We start from the raw sequence: 21,558 nt of genomic DNA, 5'->3' as shown, positions 1-21,558 counted from the left end.
TTCTCTGGTTTCCTCCACACATAGAGCTTTTGTGTGTTTTGCACAGGATCTGAGCATAGACATAGGAAGTTCAAGCCAACCAGGGAATTGTGGGTGGACATGATGTCACAGTAAAGCTAGTGTGGATGATGCAGGCTGACACAGCAGTGACCGAGTAGGAAACATTGAGCATCTTTTAACCAGTCATAAGTAGATATATTGCTTCATTTAAGGTTAAATGTAATGTACACGATGAATGTTAGACTAGCAAGGCACATGTGTTATGTAACTCTACTGTAACAAATAAACGTTATAGACTTTGTAGCTTTCTTAACCCTTCTGGCTAGGCGATTAATTCTTCTGAACTGGAAGAGCCCTCACCCTACTTCTCACTCTTGTTGGAAAAGAAATGTTCTTTATTTTATGAAATTAGAAAAAATTAGGTACTCTCTTCACTGAACTAGCACTATTTTTATTAATTTGTGGGAACCCCTTCGCAAATATGTCCAAACTCTTCAGCTTGACCCTGCTCCTTCTGATTGAGTCCCCACCCCCTAATGCCCAGCTTTTATGGGAAACTACTTCTGGTAAACACATTGTAGACTTGTTTTTTATGTATATAAGATTGCACTAGTGTTGTTGTTTTTTATTTTATTTATATATTTATTTTTATTATCTTATTTTTATTTATTATTGTTTATTTATTTTCATTATTACTATTAGCTCAAAATACTCTTCAGTGTATTTGCTTATTGTTACATGTTTATGTCTTTGTAAATTTTTGTAATGTTTCACAATGTATAAATAAAACATAAAAAAAACACTGAAAACCCTAATAAGTTGCTTGAACTAAATTAATTTAGTAAACTCGTTGCCTCAATTGAATTGAGTAATGGAGTCTTCCAAAACTTGCATATTTAAGTTTATTTCACTTGCTTTAACTTTAACTTATTTAACTTTATTTAAATTTGTAGACTATACTTAAATTGTACAAGCTTAGTACTAAGTTTAGTGAACTGAACAATTTAAGTATGAAAAAATGAACTATGAAAAAATGCTGAAATCAATTTCAAACCAAAAGTGATGAATAATTATACCTTAAGCCATTTGTTTTCTGATTTAAAAAAGACCTTGCACTTATAAGGTTGCACATATTAGAAGTTTATAGTCAAGACTACATTTGTGAAAATGTGTCCTTTTTTAAAGGATTAATTATGATTTTGAGCTCACTACACTTGAAATCTTAAGTTTATGCATTTTCATGGTACATAAGTTAAATTAACTCATATTTTTAAGTGATAGGATCAAAACACAAAATTTTAAGCTATGTTCAGTCAACTTTACTTAATTGTCTAAGTAAAGACAACATTGGGGTTTACAGTGAATAAAATAAACGTTATTTTACAGGTAATTGTCTGTATTTTTTTCCGGAACTTCCAAGTTTTTTCATTATACAGTGAAATACCTGTTGTTTTACAGATATGTCCTGTAATAAAAATTCAGTCCCACTTTATATTAAGTGTCCTTAACTACTATGTACTTACATCAAAAAATAAATACAATGTACTTACTGCGTTTGTAATGTATTTGAGAACACTTGTGGTGCTTTTGAGTTGGGATATAGGTTGGGTTATGGACAGGTTTGGTGGCATGGGTAGGTTTAAGGGTGGGTTAAGGTGTAAGGGATGGTCAACAATGTATTTACAAATGTAATTACAAAAGTTACTTACAGATGTAATTACATACATGTATTTAATTAAGCATAAGTACACAGTAAATACATGTATTTACACAATAAGAACATTGTATTAAACTATTAATTCCTGTGTAAGTACATATTAGTTAAGGCCACTTAATATAAAGTGGGACCAAGAGTACTAACATTGAATTTACAGTTATTGCTTCTATTTTGGTATTACGTTATTTATCAGTTTTTTTTTAAAGGAAATGTTCTGTAATTTCAGAGAGTAACACGTAATTTTACATTAATATTAACATACTGTATTATTCCATAAACGATTTTTCTGACACGTCAGAAAAACCTGACATGTTGGATATTTCTTAATGCAACAAAAGAACTTACAGCTGCCTTTACAGCTGCTTAGAAAATGTTGGTCTGCCGCTGGATCCCTCCTCGTATAATGAGTAGACGTCAATGGGGCCTATCGTTGCTGGACATTATTTGTATGGAACTTTCAACAGCGTGCACACATGGAGCTCAGTCAAAAACTGTTAAGTCCTGGATTATAGCTTTTGATATTGTCACATCTTTTGTTTCTACCTTCCAATGTACAGCTTTTCTGTTTATATGGACTTTATGTATCTCATGATGGAATAGTTATTTATTTGTACTTACCTAATTTCTACTCTGTATTTGGCTTAACATTAATCATTTTGTTTTGTTTAGTTTTTTGTTACATGCAGCAAACTTTTAACTTACAACAAGTCTTATAAACAAGTCTTATATATCGTTGTTTTACGATATAGTCATATGCTGTATGCTTTCTATATTAAACAAAAACTAAAATAATATAACAATTGTTCACAAAAAAATCTATTTACAGATTATTCCTGTAAAAATTAAGAACAAAAATAGTTTTTAGTGAAGATCGTAATCATATGAAGATTAACGCAAGGTTAATAATATCTAATAATAGCCTTTCGTTTGTAGGCTGCATATGCATACCGGTATAAGATTTTGACTGTATGATAACCTTGGATAAAAATATCACGATTTTCCAGTATCACAGTATTGTGATCACTGCTCTAAAATAAATTCTTTTTGAATGTTTGGCTAAAAAACTAAAACTTTTTCCCTTTGAACGCAATATATTTTGAAACATTTATAATATTTTGGAACAGTAAACATGTCAGGCTAAATAATTCAAATTAATCACTGACTTCTTCTGTCTTCATTAGTTTCAAAAACACAGGTTTCTTTATGATTTAAAATGACATTTTTGGATATGTTTTCTGCTGGTGATACTGTTGTCCCCAAAAAAAAAAACTGTAAATAAAAAATTGCACATACCTAGGAACAGTATTAAAAAAAAATTTTGTCTGCTTTTTTACAGATTTTTTTTTTTTTTTACAGTGTAGTCATAGCTTTTGGTTCAAATGAAGCTTAAGAATGAAACTCCATCAGAACATTATGAAGATTTTTGTTGAAACCGAGGTCCTTAATAATACTTACAATGCAATTCAATGGCCACTAGCTCTTTGACAGTAATAAAAAACATATACAGTTTAGAAATTTAATAAAATACAAATTTAAAAATGCATTTTGATTGAAGACTTTTGAAAAGAAACAAGAAACTTAAACATGATTTACAAAATTATTCCTGTAAATCCAGTCTCAAACAGCACTGTATGTTTGACAATCTTGAACACTATCCCTAAGTAAGGTGCCAAAACAATAACAAGAAGTCGTTTGTCATATATACTAGACTATACATGCTACAGCAGATATCTAGCATCATTCTCTTTGAATAACCATATGATTTAGACCAGCACACTCTAAAAAAATGCTGGGTTATGTTAGGTTAAATATGAACACATTCAACTGCTTGGGTTTGTCCATATTTTTCATAAAATTTAGGATTAAACAACCCAAAATCTGCATTCCATCGTTGAAACCCACAAAAACAAGGTCCACAGGGTTCACATGTGTGATATCAGTCCTAATATTTGAGATAGATTGCACAAAAGTTGACATTAAACACCTCATGATGGAAATATTCCTCAATAGTGGCCCTGGGAATTTGGCTCATGTTTATCCAAACAAAATATCAGCCAAACAAAATATAAATAAAAGCAAAGAGACTTCTGCAACACAATTAAAGCGGGGGAAAACAATCCATGCAACAAAACCATCCAAAAATGCTCAAAAAATGATTGTCATAAATTTAAATTAAGCACACTGCTACATAAGATATATTTTTAAAAAGCATAAAATAATTATTATTGTTCGAAAATATCAATTCACAACATGAATGAAATAAATCCCTAGGCAATCTGATTAAATTACATACACTGTTGCTGTAAAATGGAAAGATATATGTGAAGCATGCACTGTGGTCAAAAATACATCTCTGCAGACGCATGTCCTATACATTTTACTTATCCAGAAATATCCTTTGTAAAAATGTCAAAATGTTGGGTAAATAACATTGACTAATAATGAAAGATGTATGTTATTGGTGAAATTAAATCAAGAAATTAAGTATAAATTACGTGTTTATCATTAAATCCTAAATTTAAGTGTAGAATGTGAAATATTCATGTTGAGTTGCACAGTAGCCTACTTTCATCACAGAAATTCAGTGTTTTACAGTACAACATGCTTTGTAATCTCAACATACATGCTACTTGCCAATATGCCTTTCTGTAGCATTTGCATCACAAATACTCTGAATTGAATGAAGGGCCTATATGAAAACATATAGGATTTCTTGTTAATAGAAGTCAGTTCAAGACAGAATTCTTAAAAAGATATACTGTAGACTGACTGAGATTGAATGCATCTTTATCCTTGCAATAAATATGCCTTGCAAATATGCCAAAACTTTGAACAAATACACATGATATACTGTTTATTAATGTTACTTACTTTAAATGATTAATGAAAATACAGAAATATATAATGCATAAGTCCAAACTGTATGTGATCATCACTACTGAACATATTACAATTTAAGAGTCTATGTTTCGTTTCGTTATTTCAGTTTACAAGAATCAGCCTTTACTCATTGGGCCACTTCTGTTAACATTTTTGCCAGAGCTTTACAGATCCACATTAAATAAAATGTGTTAACTTGCAAAATACATGTAAACAAACTATAAAAAACCATACATTGCATCGAACTTTTATGAAAGCAATTACAGATGTCTTGCTCAAATCTGCTAACTAATTTGCTCTAAAACTTATTTTTAATACAGATCAGTGTTAACTTCAGAAAGACAACTATTAGTGCACTTCGAAAACATTTATTCCATTTTGAAGGCTTCCATGGATCAGGGGGACTTATTATGATCTGAAAGCAAAAATCTGTTAAATTTCCCAAGTTTAGAAAAAAAAATAGTTAATGGTTTTGATTTATATTTAAAAATATAGGCATATCTGCAACATTTCTGCAGTATTTTAAATATACAGCAGTGAACAATGACCAGAAAACAACTCAAAATCATTACAGTAATACATGCGTGTACTGTACATACTCTGTTGAAACTACTGTAAAACGTTTAAATGAAACCTGTAATAAACACCATAAAAACAATGGGAATTCCGAAACACTGATGTATAGAGACTAAATACCCAGGAATAAATAAATAAATATACCAGCTTGCTAGAGTGCTTGATATCAGCTTCTCAAAACAGTCACAAAGGAAACTTTCATCAAAATCAGTGGAACTTCAGGAAAGAGACTGATGCCATTAGGGTGCCTGTATATTTTTTCAACCTTGATCAAGGACTAAGAGCACTACTTCCCAGCAGCAACTTCTAAGAATCAAGGAAATGGGATCTCCACAGTGTTCCTCTGAAGCCAAATCCAAATCACACCCCACTTACTGGGGCTTTGCCTCTGATGAGTGATGTTTTACTATAATTAGTTTCCTGTGAATGTCCTCACAGTCACCCGCCTATACAAATGCACCAAAAGCAGACGGATTTTACTCTAACATAAGCTATGAGCATAACATTGATTAGCAGACAGTTCACTACACTTCTATAACCAAATAAATGAGGTCAAAACAAGATCACATCAAGAAATGGACAAGGCATTATTCTCATGCATGATATTTTCTAATTTGGTCTGAAAGCCACAGAATTTGTTGAAAGTCAATATTTATGATATATGTTGTTTTACACAATCTGACAAAAACGACCCACCAAGACATGAACTTAAAATCTCTGAAGGTGTCCTGTGGTATCTGGCACCAAGATGTTAGAAGCACATCCTTTAAGTCCTGTAGGTTGTGAGGTTAAGCTGTTATGGACTGAACTTGTTGGTTGAACACCTCCTTGACATGCTCAACTGGATTCAGGTCTGGGGAATGTCGAGGCCAAAGCAACACCTTAAACTCTTTATTCTTCAAACCTTGTCTGAACAATGTGGGCAGTGTGGCAAGAATCACTATCCTTCTGAAAAGAGACCACATCTACTAAGGAACGGCATTGTCATGAAGGGACATTCTTGGTTCATGGTCGTTGGTTTCCAGCAGAACTTTGCCCAAAATGTCACACTCTCTTCACTTCACATTCCCAAGTAAATGTGTATACAGCTGCTGTTCATATGAAAGCAATGAAAATAGAACCAGGAAACCTTTCTTAAATAATCAAAGTTCAATGGGTACCTAAGGACCGGGACACCGGGAAATCGAAGATGAAATGCACACAGTACATACATTTCTGATAATCTGCTAATCCATATAGTTTGAAAACTTGTGTAGAACTAGAAGTGAAATTACAGCCGGCTTTTTTGTGCACCTTCTTGACTTGAATTGTTTACTTGGTTACGTCACTTCCATTTGAGTTCTCGCATTCTGATTCCTTGCTGAATAACCAAGCAGAGTGCTGGCTTTAAATAACAACAAATGGCGATTCTATATGCACAATCTGGCCAACTTAATCTGACCAACGAGAGATGACATGTGGAACAACACACCAAATCAACTAGGCAGACCAGTGATGACTGAAGGCCTGTTGCAGACCAGCAGCCAACTGTCTGCTAAGTTTGTCCAAGCCTTAACACCTGGACCCCCCTTGAACTATTGCTAACTGGTAGAAGTCCTGCAATCCTTGCTCTGTCAGAGATATCCTGACATAGCCACCTTAACCCAGTCTTATCGAAAGTGTTCAGATCTCCATTCCTACCCATTTCTCCTGCATCCAAGGTATTAATTAGAAGAATAGATGTTTGTAAGCCATCTTGATATGTGGCCTTCCCAGCAGGCACAGAACAACGACATGATGTCAGATTGACTTTGTACCCAGGGCCGGAGCAAGCTGTACTGCCGCTCTAGGCGAAGGGCGATCACGCCACCATCAACCCTAAACGGAAGGGGGGGGGGGGGGGGTGTTGGTGTCGCGGACACCACGCTCTCTATTCTGCCGCCCTAGACACGGATATAACTGAGGGCGTGGGTGGTGAGGGTAGTGTTGCGTACGCCGGCCTCTCTATTCTGCCGTTCAAGACGTGGATATAACTGAGGGTGCGGGTGATAAGGGTAGTGTCTCAGACGGTGCCCCAGACACGGATATAACTTAGAGTGCGAGAAGTGAGGGTAGTGTCAAGGACGCCGCCCTCTGTATTCTGCCGCCCTCTGCATTCTGCCGCCCTAGGCGGTCGCCTAGGTCACCTCTATGGACGCGCCGGCCCTGGTTGTATCCCAATGTCGTGGTATGTTGCATTTTGTTTGGAAATGAAAATCAGGTTGACGTCAATGTCCAAAGTCCGACAGACATTGCATTTTGGTTACTCTACAATGCAACCTAAAAACAAAAGAAAGTATCAACGTCTAATAATGTTACAGCTTGACATTGTGTGGACGTCACCAATATTATGTCTATCAGACGTTGGATCTTGGTTGCCATACCTGAAGAATAAATGTCAGTATTTGATGTCAAATGGACGTTGGTTTAAGATGTTGGCTTAACGTTGGATTTTGGTCACTTTCCAACACAACCTAAAATCAATCAAATACCAACGTAATTTCACGTTGGTATTGGACATTAAAAAATCATTGTCCCTAAATGCTGGTGACCTAAATCTAACCTAACATTAATGTCTTATGACGCTGTGTGTCTGCTGGGTTGTTAGAAGATATTATTTTAGCTCATCAGTCTACTTTTTCTTTTATTAGAGAAATTAAATATACTGTTTACCATTAGTGCATATGCAAAAGAAAAACAATGAAAAGCTAATCTGCACAGCCAGTTAGTCAGCCACAGAACTACAGACAAAATGAGCAATAGGAACCATCCCATTTTCAAAACAAAGCATAAAATGAAATACAAACAAGCACAATGCAAATAAAAGAAAATGTGCCCACGAGTAAAACAATGAACAATTTTCTATTTCTGATTCCTCTTAAATGACATTTATTTTTACTCAAAGCTTAGCACGTAAGCCTCCGAGTTCCAGCGTTCCCGTAAAATGGTTTTACTGTGAAATGGGCGGATGTTGTTGAATTATGTGTGCTTTGAAACAATTTAATGTGGTCTTACAGCTCTGTTATTTATAGAAGGCGAGCTTCTGAGTGCGTTCCCGAGGTCGTGTTTATTTTGTTTCTCAGGGAGGGTAAAAACATTCCCCTCCAGAAGTTTTATAAAGTCTTCCACTTGAAGACAGCGAAAGAAACTTGAGACAATGGGACACTGTTGCACAGACAGTGGGATGCTCTGTGACCTTGCCCATGATCTCCGCTCCCCGTGCTGGGAACAGAGGATGTCTGAGATCATAGCCCAACAGACAGCCTTGCATCCCCCTCAGCACACCACAGGCCACCGCACTTGGCTCAATCTCCAGCTTGCGATAACATCCTAGGCTAATTCCTCCTGCAGACTTCACATGAGAACCACGTGTGGGGCGAGACGACAACCAACGGAGCATCTCTTCAGCCAATCGCCCCACCTGAGAACATCTGGCCATGGGCAGAACAACCCGCAGCTTTCATCTGGCCTTGAGAAGCAAGGGGGTGGAAAGAGTGAGTTTTTCATACTGTAAATATGGACAGTCTCAGACGGCTCACTGTTTCCTCAAAGCGTCATCGGCATTAGAGTACACTATGTCTGTGGGGATCAGGCAGCGCTTTGTTTTGCCAAACTTGGTGCTTTCAATTTCTTTTATCCAACCATTTACACAGTAGTGGTCTCAGTGAGAAGGACAGCAACACCAAAACTGTTCTCAAATCAGCTTTTAGCATCTGTCATGACAGAAGGCTCATTCAGAAGGTGTCTATCCTAGACGTCTGGGATGGATGTGTCTCATTTTTTCAGCTCTGTCTCACATGATGTTGGGTTGGACAGCAAATTATTTTGTTGTTTCTGAATTTTGAGAAGGGTCCTGCCAAGTGACCCAAGACTGGTTATGTAGCCTGCTTGGTTGAATAGCACGAAGCCAGATACAACAGGGGCTCATTCACACAAAATGTGTATTCATGCAAATCAGTAAATACCGAAAAAATGTTTCCTGGATTCCTGAATTTAAAACAGACATATTTGTCCTGCTATATTTAGGGTTATTGGCTGGTTCTATTAAAAATGAAAGTCATTTTCATAATGTTTGGTCCCACTAGCGATTCACTTGTGTATTTTTCCACTAATTAGGGGCATTATATAAAAACACTGTGAAAGCATTCAGCAGGAAAGTTGGTACAAACAAGGGCTTTCCTGATGACTAGTTTGCTATGCAATTGAAAGGGCAAAAAGGAGGATTAAATCACCTATTACACTGCAAAAAATGCTTTTCTTAATTAGATTTTTTTGTCTTGTTTCAGGTCCAAATATCTAAAAGTTCTTAAATCAAGAAGCATTTTATAGACAAGCAAAACATATTGTCTTGTTTTAAGAAATAATATGCCAAAATGAAGTGAGTTTTTCCTTAAATTAAGCTAAATAATCTGCCAATTTGGTAACCAAAATAATCTTATCACAAATCTAAAAACAAGATTATTTTGCTTACCCCATTGGCAGATTATTTAGCTTAATTTAAGGAAAAACTCACTTCATTTTGGCATATTATTTCTTAAAACAAGACAATATGTTTTGCTTGTCTAGAAAATGCTTCTTTATTTAAGAATTTGTAGATATTTGGACTAGAAACAAGAGAAAAAATCTAAGTAAGAAAAGCATTTTTTGCAGTGTACAGTGTATAAACATGTCAACAAGGTATGGAAAAGAACACAATGCCCCAGACAAAGGTGACTGGTAAATGGTGTAAACATGAGCTTTCTGAATGTGTAAGTTTATCACATTGTTCTGCTGGTGTTTTGTATGGCATGCAATTGCCAAATCTATGTACACGTACATTCGTTCTAATTAGGGGACAATTTAGGTTCCCCCAAATGCTTTTATTAAAATTTCCCAGTGCCATTGGTGCAAACATACCAAAGTGTTGGGTACTTCTGCCAATAGTTTTAGGCAGTGTGCGAATTATACATTGACAATCAGAGGGTCAACTTTTTCTGTAATGTTACTGTAGTTTGTGTAATACAAGTTTCAGTCATTTTTGTATTTATTTAAATTACTTCTAATTTATTAATAAATGTATTAATAAAACGGTAATTATAAAGCTTTACAATAAGGTTCATTAGATAATGCATTTACTAACATGAACTAATCATGAACAACACATGTACAGCATTTATTAATCATAATTAAACATTTACTAATGCATTATTAACATTTAAGTCCATGCTTGTTAACATTAGTTAATGCACCATGAGTTAACATGCACTAACAATGAACGACTGTATTTTCATTAACTAATGTTTGTTAACATGAATAAATACTGTAGTAAATGTATTGTTCATTGTTTGTTCATGTTAGTAAATGCATTACTTAACATTAATTAATGAACCTTATTGTAAAGTCTGACCGATAAAACATATTTAAGTGTTCAGTGTTTTGAAGGATATTTAGTGTCTGACAGTATCCTCTGATTAGTTATTTCAGAGGCTACTGGGGGTCAAACTAACTATACAAACTATGCGTCTAATTTTACTGTGTTTTAGGCTATATGTTTATACTAACACCAATTTACCTCAAAGTGTCTTGTGAACAAGTGTCCTTGTTGATGTCTATCAGTGCACTAGATCTGTTGGTTTTATACTGTTATAGGGGTGACCATTATGACAATTATACTGGTGATCAAATATATATATATGAACCGATATATATGAAATATATATAGGAATGAACCGCCAACTTATCCAGCATATGTTTAGGAACTATGAAAAAGTTCATCAGCTGACAATGCAGCATAGGCATTGAGGTTTGATTCTCAAAATAATGAGTTTGTATTTTGGGTGAAACGTTAATACAGGGCACAACCAGTAAAAATGTATTTCCAAGCTAAGGCTTTTTATTTACATTTATAGGTTTCTTTTTACTGAATCAAATATAGAGCATAACCAGTGAAATTCTCAAATGAAAGACTCTGTTAGGAACTTGCTATTTCCACAAACATTTGTAAATCATTTAGAGCCATTTTTTTAACTATGTGAGTCACTTACTGAACCACAAGTCATTAATTTCATCATGTGAAACACTGATGCTGTGTTCTCCAAGACTTCAAATCCAGCCCTGCTTTGATACACCTGTCTCAAAAACTAATCATATTTTGTCTTCTCAACATTCAATTTCATTTTTCATGTAAGTATTTATATATGATATATATAAATTTCTGGGCGTCAGAGTGGCGCAGTGGGTAAAGATGCGGTAAAGGTGAATTGGGTCAACTAAAATTGTCCATAGTGTATGATTGTGATTGAGTGTGTATGGAAGTTTCCCATCTGGAAGGGCATCCACAGCGTAAAACATATGCTGGATAAGTTGGCGGTTCATTCTGCTGTAGCAACCCCAGAATATATATATATATATATATATATATATATATATATATATATATATATATATATATATACATACACATACTCACACATTCTGGACAGACATAGAAATATATATATATATATATATATATATATATATATATATATATATATATATATATATATATATATATATATATATATATATATATATATATATATATATTTCTATGTCTGTCCAGAATGTGTTGTTAGTTGCTAAGCATCTAAATATTTCAAGACCCCGATCACACGGAAATGTTTTTTGGGCCATGTTTTAGGCATCTGTTTAAAATGGTTTTCTATTGGCAGCAAGCATTTTGCCTGGTGTTCATACATCCTGAGTGCCTCACGTTCTTACTGCCTTCTGCTCGAGTTTGCCTTAAGTTTCAAGTATGCCTACTGAGACCTTGATCAGCCGGTTCAGATGTGTTTAATTAAAGAAGGAGCGACAAAATGCAAGACAGTAGTAACCAAGAAAAGCAATGCACATCACTGGTTCGAAATGGCAACCCTTGCTCAGTTGTTTTTTCTATCCAAATCAAATAAATAAAGAGCGATGTTGCTAGGTCTGTTCTCCATTACATTTGAATTAAACCATATTTCAAACTAATATTTCATTCTGAGGGTGACACGGTGGCTCAGTGGTTAGGACTGTCGCCTCACAGCAAGAAGGTCACTGCTTCAAGCCCCGGATGGGTTAGTTGACATTTGTGTGGAGTTTGCATGTTCTCCCCGTTATCGTGTTGGCTTCCTCCAGGTAATCTGGTTCCCCCACAGTGCAAAGACATGCACTATAGGTGAATTGGGTAAGCTAAAATTGTCTGTAGTGTACAGTATGTGTGTGAATGTGAGAGTGTATGGGTGTTTCCCAGTACTGGGTTGGAGCTGGTTGGGCATCAACTTCATAAAACATATGCTGGATAAGTTGGCGGTTTTTGCATGTTATCCCTGTGTTCGCATGGGTTTTCTCCGGATGCTGCGGTTTCCCCCACAGTCCAAAGACATGCACTAAAGGTGAACTAAATAAACTAAACTGCCCACAGTGTATGTGTGTCAATGTAAAAGTGTATGGGTGTTTCCCGTGTTGGGTTGTGACTGGAAGGGCATCCACTGTGTAAAACATATGATGGATCAGTTGGCGATTTATTCAGCTGTGGCGACCCTTGACTAATAAAGGGACTAAGCTAAATAGAAAATGAATAAATCAATGAGAATCACTAACGAGTCATCGTAATCATTTAATTTGGTTTCTCACCTCTGGCTACTTTTAAGAGTGTACACTCCATGGTTTTGTTCTTACGAATAATATAGACTGGCTAGGTAAGCAGAATAAGTGTGAATTTGCCCTTGGCTCCTAGCGGCCCATCCTCTGCCAGCACTGCACAGTGTCCAGTCAGGCCTACAGTAGCACCTAAGCTAGGCCTGTGTTTGGTTTGGGAGCAGGGAAGTGTGGTGGGGCAGTAGGATCTGGTCTGGCCGGCATAGCCCTCCCCCCTTCAAAAAAAGTCCAGAGGCCTGCGGCCTAGACACTGCTGCCATTCAGCTGCCCCGCGTGCTGGGGATAAAGTTGGGATTGTTTGTCAGCGGACTGCAATGTGAGGAATGCAGAGCTCCAATTCCCCTCTGGGAAAGGAACATCGAAGGGTGGACATTCCGTCCTTTTCTCTCTCACCCTGGCTCTGTCTATCCAACCCTCTCACTCTCCAAATCACTTTTTTTTCCTCAGGAGTGATCCATTTACCACGTCCAACAGCAGCCTCAATCATAACGGTCGTGACTGAAGTGGAATAACAGATCGGATCTCTCCCTGGTGAGCTATTCTGAGTTCCTAGCAACAGTGAGCTTAGAGGCCCACGAGCTCCTTCACATGAGGATTCCATATCCACAGTCCACCCCACTGGCATTTCCTCGCACACTCCATCATTCCCTGTGACATCACATTCCTGTCACACACACACACGCAATTTCCTCCTTGTATAAACGCATTGCACTCTCAGCGCCACCGGCTTTGCAGCTTGACATATGGGACCATTGACAAGGGGCGACATCCTTAATGAATATTTTCCTGAGCTAAACAAACTCAGTGAAAGGCTTCTGCTGAGATTTTTAAAGCTCCCTTTGATGTTTCCCCCCACAAATGAGCACGCAGATCTGCAATGAGAGGCTGATACGAGGAGAACTTTCTTTCTAGCTTGTTTAGAAACCACATAGCCCATACAGGAAGACGGTGCCTGCTCATTTGTCGGCCCACCAGGTCAGTCTAATGATTTAGACCAGCAGTAGCATGTGTTAACCTTCAGTTCCCATATACTGATGTCACTTTATGACAATTCTGACTACCACAACAGTTTAATTAAAAACACCTACTGCAGTCTGACTACATCTGCTCTTCTGGCCAGCGGTGAGCTCACATGGTTCAAAACCACCACTGGTACGCTGGCTCTGCCAAGACTCAAAGGCTGGAGGACACATTACACCAGGTGCTTGCAAGGTCATGGCCATTTCACTTTATTGGATTATAACAGGAGGATCTGGCTCCCTCTTCTCAGCTCATGGGAGCAATACGTTAATTTTCATTCTTCGTTTAAGGATGTGTTCACACTTGGCAAATAGGTAAAAGCCTTTTCACACCACATGAACATTTTTTCACACCAATGGACAATACAGTTCTGCTTACTAAACACACAGTTTTCTTCTGTCTGCTTGATTGATTGTTTGATTTTATTTGACAATTTTAAAATATACAAACAAGTCCAGTTAAACTAATTCATACATGTTTTAAAAACTATCGAGGATAAAATACGCAAAAAAGCCACAGGCTTATTTCCAATGTGCTCCTCGATATTCTTAAAAAATGAACAAGCAAATCATAAATGGAGTGCAAACATCATCAGCTCAACAACTCGGCACAACAAAATCCTCAACTTCAATTGTAAAACAACCACTTTTTAATTTCCTTTCTAAAAACACTCTCAATTTGAATATTTTTCAAAATCGTGGGCAAAACAAGCAGCAGAGCTAGTACACAAAAAAGAGGTTACCTGATTCACTCTTAAATCTATATGGGTAAATATCCCTGCTCTTGTAGAATGTACAATGTGACAATGGACCTCACTAACTAAAACATAATAATTATGAAAATATTTTGGCACCTTTTTCTTTAAAATCTTCAAAACCATCACTAATTTTAAAAATGTTACCCTATTCTCAACTTTTAAAAAATTACTTTGACTATAATGTTCATTATTTAAATGTGTCAGTGGAGGTATTTTCTTAACATTTGTACACAACATATTTTAGGGTAATTAGGCAAGTCATTATATAATAATGGTTAGTTTTGTGGACTATCAATTTTATATATATATATATAACTTAAAGGGGCGAATAATTTTGACCTTAAAATATTTTTTCTTTTTTTTTTAACTGCTTTTATTCTAGCTGAAACAAACAGAAGAAAAAATATTATCAGATATACTGTGAAAATTTCCTTGCTCTGTTAAACATCATTTGGGAAATATGTAAAAAAGGGCTAATAATTCTGACTTCAATTGTATTAAACATTGTTTTCTCTCATATTTATTAAAGTCGAAAGTCTAATAAATAAAAGTGTATCATAATTATTATGTCTACCCAAATTTGTCCCCCACTCACAATAATGGAGAAGTTCAGCAGTCAAATCAGATGAAGATTTAGCTTTAAAAATAAAACTATTATTTCACATTTTTAGTTTTTTTTTTCTTTTTTTTAAGAAAAAAAAAGTGTTGAAAAAAAATTCTAGTTAAAAAAGAAAGAGTCAGCAAACCGAAACAAATAAATAAATAATAACAAAGGGTTTATATTAGGACTTTTGGGCCCCATGCATGGCTGGAAGTGCTTAGGGCCCCCAAAATCACTAAATAGTGATAGCCCCTGTGTTTAGGTTTTTCTTAACATTGTTCATGTCTATTCATAGTATCATGCACAGTCATCATTCATTGTATTCATCAGATTAATATAAGTAAACATTATAAGTAAAATACCCTATATGTTATAAAATTTACGTTTATCATAATTTTTTGTTAGATAAGCAATGCAAAGTGATAGAACAACAGTGAAAACTGATCAAGGCAATGAATGGCGCAACTCCAAGGCAACACATCGCTTACCTTGTTAAACAGCCATCAAGAGGGCATGTCCAAAATAACGCAAGTGTGCTTTCAGCTTTGCTCCAAAAAGTGCGGTATATATTAACCAACAGCACATAAGGGAGAAACTGTTTATGTGTCTCCAGTTTAAGTCAACGCGACGACGCTACCTAGTAATAACACACATCCGAACTGAATGCAAAAACATTTGCCAGAACAACTGCCCTACTTTAGTCACTTTAAGTTTGCTAATGCTAGACCAATGCAAGACAGAACATCTAAAACATTTTTAGGACATTAGATATACTGTATAGAGAGGTACAACTAAAGGTTGAGGTCACGCCTGACTGTTGTTAGTTCAGTGTTGAGACGCACACAACGCAAGATTTGATCATAGCCAAGCTAAATTTGAACGCTTGTTGTGTAGAAAGACAACACATAAGACAGCTTCTCTAACATTTAACTGATTTCAAATATAAAATTTATAAGTGTAAGCTTTGATTACAGCTTTAGAAAAATCAATCGTTTTAACAATTCAAAGAGAAAAGAGTTGTGTAACTAAATGACTAACTAAAGGAAAATGCTTGCTTTAAAGAGATGTTGAATATGTCAAAGTAGTGCCCATGCTGACAGCATGTTGACAAAGTGCTTGCATCTGCATTCACATATTTGCTTTAATGTTTTTGACCTTAAATTACTAGCTTTGATATTGGTTTTGGAATATAGCTAAAGGGTATGTATTTATAATATTGTCAACTAAACTGCTTCTGTGCAATGTGCAAGAGTTTCAGGTCTTACATATTTAAAAGGCAATGACGTCTAAAATGTAGCTTGTGTCAACAAAAATTACCTAGATTCACATATTTGGGTCAAGTTTTGGCCCTACAGCAGGTGCGTTCTTGAGGTAATCTCAAATTGTGAAGCAGCTCTGCCTGTAGACCTGACCTTCACAGAGAAACTATGCAGGGTTGAGCAAACTAACGCATTCAAAACAAAACTAATGGTATTTACAAGTTGCCATATCAACCCAATATAGAGAAAACTTACATATATATTTAAAATAAGGTGTATTTGCAAAAGCATAGCAAATATAAATGTGGCTGGAGTAAAAGTTTCATGTTTAGTTGCTTTTTTTTTTGTGGATTTATTTTTATTAGATAAGATTTAGATTTATTCAACTTTAAGCTGCCATAGGATCGTGCTGCAATGTGCCAAACCTTGTCACATTTCACTTACAATTTTTAGGTACCTGCAGATAGTGAAACTAATATAGTAATATTAGTAGTAAAACTGTAATAATAAAAATGTAACATTATTTATATTTTATGTAAAATATACACTGTACTGAACCCCATTAAGGATCCAACGGTTAACCGATTTCACTGTTAAATGCACTTTAATTCGTCACGGTTAATTAATTGTAAAGGATTCTCAACGCTGCATTTCTGCACAGAACAAAACTCATTGATTCATTCGTTTTCTTTTCAGCTTAGTTTCTTTATTAATCTGGGGTCGCCACAGCAGAGTGAACCAACAACTTATCCAGCATATGTTTTATGCAACGGATGCTCTTCCAGCTGCAACCCATCACTGGGAAACATTCATACACACTCATACACACACACACACACCATGGACAATTTAGCCTACCCAGTTAGCGCATGTCTTTGAACTTTCGGGGGAAACTGGAGTACCCGGAGGAAACCCACGCGAACACGGGGAGAATATGCAAACTCCACAGAACAAAACTGCAGCAACTAAACAAAGTTATGCCAACTGTGCGCTTGTTTTAGGTTCCAAGCTTATACACCGCGCACGCACACTGGATTAAAGGCTGATGCTACCTATGGCTGAGGCTAGTAACTAATGACCATTTACATATCCAGTGTTTTTGGCACGCAAGTTCATTATTTCCAATGGAGGGGCGTGGCTTGCACGCGCTTAATGGCAGCGACACACACAAAATAGCTAATATGTAGCTTAGATTTACATTAAACAAATATAGTATTTTATTTATTCTTATTTCTTATTCTGTCATTTACTTTCAGTGTAAAATTATTACTTATTTTTAAAAGCCAAAAAAATTTTCATTTATTTTTAAGTAAATGGACTATTTTAAATTTAATTTAAATTGACTATTGTTTGTTTTTTTATTATTATTTAGTGCTGTATTAATTGGTTACTGAGCAGCACTAAATAACACTTTAAAATATAACGGGTTATCACATTATTTTTCTAAACTAGTTGTGTTTTGAAATTAATGAATGCATAATAATTGTGAAACTGTGATTATTACTCAGACTATAATCCTACAACCAACATCTATAACCCCTGTTTCCCTAAACCCCATGTGGTCACAAAAACTCAGAGAGTCAAAAAAGTAATAATAATGTGTGGGTGTTGTGGCCCGCTCTCCCTTACATTTACATGGTTCTTAGATAAACTAAATAATAGAAAAAATTGAAAATAATATAATAGAAAAATTGTGCATGTTAAAACCTGACCCACTAAAGTAAAGTCAGTGTCTTTCTTTCTTCCAGGCATTGTTTCAGTGATTTGACAGTAGTGTCTCAGCAGATAGACGTCTGGAGCTGTGCTGACTGTGAGAGTTTGCAGAGATGACCAGCAGTTCTGTCGAAGATTCACTGCCTGTGCTTTATGACCCGAGTCAGCAGCTCATGCCAGACCAAAGCCATCGGAGTGAGTAAATAGCCTATCAATAGCAGGCCCGGATTAAGAACTCAGGGGCCCCTGGGCACATTATCTTGTAAGGCCCCCTACCTGGCCGCATTCCCCTATAGTTGAATTTAAAAAATAAGAATAATATAATAATTTTTAAATAAAATGAATCTATAATTTGTTGCCCACATATTTAAATAAATGATATATAGTACATATGTATTTATAGTCTGCAAAGATTTAAATTATTTTTCAAAGCATTAAATAAAAAAAAAATATATATATATATATATATATATATATATATATTATTATTATTATTATTTTTTTTTTTTTTTAAGGGTATTTTAGTGTATTGCTTTTACAAACTTATAAAGCATATTATTGCCATGGCATATAACGCACAATGCTTCTCCAATCCAGTTCTATGAATCTGAGTTCTATGAATCTGAGTCTTTCATATTACAAACACTAATTTACTGTCTCTCTCCTCCTCTACCTGTATTTTCTCTACTCTTCTCGTGATGAAGACTTGATTATAAACCTAAAAGTATCCAAAATCACAGACACTATACCTCTTCTCTCCCCTCTCTCTCCTCTTCTGGGCCTTTCTCTCTCTCTCCCTCTCTCTCTCCCTTTCTGTCTGTCTCTCACACGATGAATCCAGTCCGCGCTGCGCTGCCGTTAGCCTCCTCCGCCTGGTTAATGCTAGCTACTCATCATTTAAAGTTAACGTCTTCTTCTGTACCCTCATTCTCCTGATCACGGGTCTGTTTAAAGAAGGTGTGTATGGAAAATGCCTCAATAAAGATGCCTCCTCTCCTCTTTCTCTCGCGTTTGCTAAATCCACTTGTCCACTCATTTTTGATCTATGACAGATATAACGTTACACTAAAGTCCGCTCAGTGTAGTGCGGGTTATTACAAAACTGACGTTTCCGCACTTGACCAATTACAGCATTCTGTTTAGTTGAAGAAAGAAAGGCAATTTAAATATAATAATAATATTAATATGTGATCGCGATTTTTTTGCTCAGAGGAAATACAGTTGTCTGAGCAATAGAGTTTTTGAAGAGAGGGAGGCGCGGCAGGCGCCTATAATAAGGCTAAACATTATTAAATACCCACGAGACATTTGTGACTTTATATCACATTTGCATTATTTTTAAAAAATGTTTCTTTCCTGTTAAAAATAAATATATTTCCAATCTGATATGTAATGGGGAGAAAAAAAAAGTAGCACGAGTTCAACTGATGGTGGATTCGAACCGATGTTATGATTAATCGCGTCAAAAGATGATGCCGTGTGCCTTACAAGGTGCGCCACTGCAGCTGTATTAATTTACTGCTCTTTACTCATGTTGTCTCTATCAATCAGGCATCGATGGGCGTAAACCCTGAATAGCTTAGTCCAACTAGATGCGCTTTTTGCAATTAGCCTAAAAAGACACTCCGAAATTGTCTTTTTTTCTCCCCCCTCGCAGGGGCCCCTAGTGCGCACGGGCCCCTGGGCCTGTGCCCATAAGGCCCATTGGTTAATCCGGCCCTGATCAATAGCCTTCCTCCCTAAACGCTTTGCTCTTAACTCTCAGACCACACATTACTGAACGCACATGCCGATCTCCAGACCTCCGTCAAAACTATCCACAACTACTTAATATCTGAGGTCATAGTGAGATTGAATGTGACGGCGCTGACCTAAAGTAGTCTAGAAATGTCTGTCCTGGATTTGATTGCAAGCCGTTTTGTTTTTCAGATGTACTTTTTAAATGCTTTTTACTGTTTATATTAAGTCCAAGTTGCTGCTTTAGTACATTAACTAATACTAACTAATAATAAAATAATATTTATCAAACTGTTTATTAATATTTGTTAAAAATTGTTAATAAAAATATAAAAGTTAATTTTAAGTTCATGTTAGCTCTAGGGGATTAATACATTGGGGAACATAATCATTCATTCATTTTCTTGTCGGCTTAGTCCCTTTATTAATCCGAGGGTCGCCACAGCAGAATGAAAGGCAACCCATCTCTGGGAAACATCCACGCACACACTCATACACTACAGACAATTTAGCCTACCCAATTCACCTGTACCACATGTCTTTGGACTGTGGAGGAAACCGAAGCACCCGGAGGAAACCCACGCAAACACAGGGAGAACATGCAAACTCCACACAGACACGCCATCTGAACCGAGGTTCGAACCAGCGACCTTCTTGGTGTGAGGCGACAGCACTACCTACTGCGCCACTGCATTGCTAGAAAAAAATTAAAATATGGATAAAAAGCTACATTTTCAAAGAACAAATTGGTTTTCATACTGAAGTTTTTTTGATCTTAGTTTAAATAACCTTAAATTAAAGCAGGAAGGGCATCCGCTGTGTAAAACGTATGGAATAGTTGACGGTTCATTCCACTGTGGCAACCCCTGGTGAATAAAAGGATTAAGCCGAAGGAAAATGAATAGACGAATAGCTGCATCAATACAATAACTAATGCTAACCAACCATTAGAAATTTTATTCATCAAACTTTTATTTATCTTTGTTAAAATTGATCACATTTATCGTTAATTATGACTTTTGTCTGAATACATTTGTCTATTAATTTACCATATTAAAAGTTAGAAAAGGAGTTGTGGTTAGGTTTAGGTAAAGGACAGGATTAAGAAGAAGAAAAACTAAAATATGAATAAAAAGCTAATAAAAGGCAACAATTTCGAAGGACAAATTGGTTTTCATCCTGAAGTTTTCTATTCTTATAGTTTAAAAACCTTAAATGAAACCTTATTATAAAATATACATATTTTTTATATTTCATTTAGTTTAACTTGATGTACTAAAATATGTACAAAAATTAAATAACCAAAATTAAAATCTGAATTTATAAAAACATTATGAAAAAGGACCCAAAAACAACAAAATGACATAAGAAAAGTTCCTTTTTAAAATAATTTTCTAAAAAATCATTTATATACAAACTATAAATATTTTTAAATAGTTATAAAACTCAGTAAAACCTAAAACAATATCTCTCAAATTGTCAAACTTTATTTTAAAGTTTATTTCTCATGACTTTTGCCTGAAACTCCTTTTTTAATAATTAATTAATAATTAGGTAGTTGTGGACTTTAGGTATTAAATTTGATTAGGGATATAGACAAATTATGATCATGTATAAG

At 35.6% G+C, this 21,558-nt stretch overlaps 1 long non-coding RNA gene across 1 annotated transcript in view; it reads left to right on the top strand.

The window, feature by feature from the left end:
* Window positions 1-13,578: 13,578 nt before the first annotated feature.
* LOC141378236 (uncharacterized) overlaps window positions 13,579-21,558 on the top strand; it is a 65,055-nt gene continuing 57,075 nt past the window's right edge. The window contains exons 1-2 of the long non-coding RNA XR_012392242.1: window positions 13,579-14,187; window positions 18,239-18,398. This is a non-coding gene — a long non-coding RNA (uncharacterized lncRNA). The remainder of the gene's footprint in view (window positions 14,188-18,238; window positions 18,399-21,558) is intronic.

Source organism: Danio rerio, chromosome 16 (genome assembly GCF_049306965.1).
Source record: "Danio rerio strain Tuebingen ecotype United States chromosome 16, GRCz12tu, whole genome shotgun sequence".
NCBI lineage: Eukaryota > Metazoa > Chordata > Actinopteri > Cypriniformes > Danionidae > Danio > Danio rerio.
Note: the sequence above shows the minus strand (reverse complement) of the source record. Positions and strands in the feature narration are given on the sequence as shown.